This window comes from Myotis davidii, unplaced genomic scaffold (assembly GCF_000327345.1).
Source record: "Myotis davidii unplaced genomic scaffold, ASM32734v1 scaffold164, whole genome shotgun sequence".
Classification (NCBI taxonomy): domain Eukaryota; kingdom Metazoa; phylum Chordata; class Mammalia; order Chiroptera; family Vespertilionidae; genus Myotis; species Myotis davidii.
This window is the reverse complement of record NW_006296417.1, coordinates 5794233-5797474: the sequence shown is the minus strand read 5'-3', so window position 1 is coordinate 5797474 and position 3242 is coordinate 5794233. Positions and strand designations below refer to the sequence as shown.

General features: G+C 54.9%; 1 long non-coding RNA gene across 1 annotated transcript in view; it reads left to right on the top strand.

Moving 5' to 3' along the window:
• Nucleotides 1-3242, top strand: part of LOC107184373 — a 22480-nt gene that overhangs the window by 10133 nt on the left and 9105 nt on the right. The window contains exon 2 of the long non-coding RNA XR_001515202.1: nucleotides 919-922. This is a non-coding gene — a long non-coding RNA (uncharacterized LOC107184373). The remainder of the gene's footprint in view (nucleotides 1-918; nucleotides 923-3242) is intronic.

Sequence of the window (3242 nt, the reverse complement as noted above, 5' to 3'; positions counted from 1 at the left end):
GCTCAGTGTCCCCAAGTCCCTACGATCATCCTTCACTTCGCCCCCCCACCCCCACCCCAACACACACACAGACACTTTCCCTGCGAACCCAGCGTCCAGCCAGATTCTGGGGATTTCAAGCTGAGAGAACTCGGGCCTCAGACCAGACCATCCCTAGAGCCGCCCAGCTGGGCACCTGCCCCCAAACCAGCCCGGTCTCCCCACCTCGCACGGGCTGCTCTCTACGGGCAAGGAGAGGAGGCTGGAGGCGCCCCGCCTTTCCTGGGGACCCCAGAAATGAGGATGGGAGGGGAAGGGGTGCAGGGGGCCGGCGAGGACGCCAGCAGGACCTGTTGCTGGGGATCCTGGGTCCCTGGCCCCTCGGGGACCCTGTGAGATGCCAGGTGGGGCTGCAGGGGCTGGGAAGACACTATCTGCCCCCCCGCCCCCCCATGTGTGGCTCTGACCTAACTGCAATTGTGGGGGAGCTGAGACCTCCAAGAAAATGTGTAAATTTTATTTTTTAAAACCTTTAAAAATATTTGTATTGATTTCAGAGAGGAAGGGAGAGGGGGAGGGAGAGAGAAACATCAGTGATGGGAGAGAATCACTGATCAGCTGCCTCCTGCACGCCCCACAACCCCGCATGCGCCCTGATGGGGGATCAAACCGTGACCTCCTGGTTCCTAGGTCGAGGCTCAACCCCTGAGCCACTCCAGGGGCCATCAAGTGTATTTTGAAGCAGTTGACTCCTCAAGAGCCATATCTGAGCTCCGTGAGCGGGGCAGGCGCCCACGGAAACGCTGTCACACCTCTGGGGCTGCCCTGGGCTCCCTCACAGACCAGGGCCACCTGATGTCCCAGGGCCCCTGGGAAATGACATTTCCCCGCTCATCTTCCTCACCGTCCTCCCTGCTGTTGCCGCACCATTTCCAAAAGGTTAGTAAGAGTGAGATGAGGGCGCCCCCCCGCCAGGCCCGCAGGCCTGGCCCCCCCTCGCTGGGAGCCGGGCTGGGGACCCATCTAGATTATAGCCTGGGTGTCAGCCCCGAGTCCCAGCTGTGCAGAGCACTGGGGGCACCTGGTCAGGCACAGACAGAGGGCGGTGGCCCAAGTTCACAGCTAAGTCTACATCGGTGGCTCCCGCTTGGGGCACACACCCCTCAGGAGGGCCATTTGATGTTTAAGGGGGGGGCAATTCGAGAATGAGTCATTAACTGACTTATTTTTCATTCTGCATTTCTTCTGGTTCTAGGCCAGGGGTGGGCAAACTTTTTGACTCGAGGGCCACAATGGGTTCTTAAACTGGACCGGAGGGCCGGAACAAAAGCATGGATGGAGTGTTTGTGTGAACTGATATAAATTCAAAGTAAACATCATTACATAAAAGGGTACGGTCTTTTTTTTTTTTTTTTTTAGTTTTATTCATTTCAAAGGGGCCGGATCCGGCCCGTGGGCCATAGTTTGCCCACGGCTGTTCTAGGCTCATGTACAGTCTATAAATATATATGGTGACCTATTTATGCATTTCAGTTCTGTAGTCTATGTTTTGGAACTTTATTTGCTATTTTTATCTCACTTCCTATTATTATTATTATTTTAAAACAAGTTCTTAGTGATTTCTTCCTCCGTCCTTCCACTGTCCTTCCGTTCTTTTATTTTTCTCTCTCATGGAAGCCATGTTCTTTGGAAGCTTGTTGAGACCAAGTTCATGGCCTTTGAGGCTTCCTCCACATAACGAGGAGCTCACTTTTTGAATAATAAGAATTATAGGTGGGGGGGGGGCGGGCATCAGGATGTTACAGATGCTGAGCTGGGGCGTGGCCACGGAAGGTGGGAACCACTGGTGTAGATGGGGACCTGCCCCACCCAAACTGCCACCCACAGGCAATGCAGGTGCCAGGCTGTCAGGGCACCCAGGCGAGGGCCACACTCCAAACCCGGGGCCTGCCCCCTCCCTGCTCAGACGCGAGGATTTGAGGACCCTCCTCCCAGCCAGCGAACGCAGGCTCCCCTGCACCCAAACGGTATTCTCCCTTTGTCTTTTTCGAAGCTGACGGATAGCCAGGGACAGGTTAAAGCCTCACCTGACTTCATTACTCTTAAAAGCTGATTCCCAGCCGTCACTTCTCATCACTGCCCGCAAGTAAATGCTCCAGGAAAGGGATTGGAAGAGACTTTCAGATCATGCCTGTAATTCTCCAGCCCCGTTAGCATTTCTAGGGGCCTGACCCCTGCCTTCCACAGACTCTTAAACACGGCGAAAATGCTTGCATTTTTCCTGGCAAACCTTGGGGAAGTGAGGCGGCAGGGAATTTGGGGGGGGGGGCGGGAAGCAGGCACCAATGGGTCACCCTCCGCCCTTGGGGAGGCTCAGCAAAGCTTCCCAGCTCCATGGGGTCCAGGCCAAGTGCCTGGGGGGCCAGGGGGACCCCTAACAGAGAGCCCAGCCTCAAGCCGCACCTCTAGCCTGGCTCCCGCCACCAGGAAATTCACAAGGAAATTGGGGGGGGGGTCCATGCTGTTCCCTGAGGCTCAGACTGTTACTGTCTCTAGGATTGTTTCCAAAATGGTTTTAAAGGGGCCCCAGCAGCTGCAGGCCGAGAGAGGGGCACCTACAGGAGAGGCCACCCCCTCCGTGGCCTTCGGTTCGGAGCCTGGGAGATGCCCAGGGAAAGCCACGGTGCGGGAGGGAACGAAATGGCCGGAGGGACCTGTGCTCAATAGATCGAACTAGTTTCTTCGTCAATGTTGCTGCCATTTGGCCCATCTGGGTCTTGCAGGGCCGATGGTGATCTCTCTCTCTCTCTCTCTCTCTCTCTCTCACCCACCCACCCACACAGAACTAGCTCTGGGAAGTTAGCCACAAAGAACAGAAAAACAGAAAAGAAAAGGAAAGAAAAAAAAAACACAGAAAGAACAAAAAGGGAAGTAAAATTACAGGAAAGAAAAAGGGGGGAAAACCCTTGTCAAATAGGAAAGCTGCCTAGTTTGGGGGAACGGCAATCAGATTTTCTATCCTTTATTATTATTTTTTTTGTTGTTCTTTAAACAGAAAATGGTAGAAAGGAAAATAAAATAAAAAAGAAGCGAAGTGTCCCCCCGAGCAGGGGTTGCAAGACTTGGGGACCCCCTCGGTGTGCCTGGGCCCGGCCCTCCACGCTAGTGTCGAGCCTGATCCCCGCAGTCCGGTCCCCGAGCCTCGGAAGGGGGGTCCCGCACCCCCTTATCAGCACCAGCCTCCTCCCAAAGCCTCTGCCTTT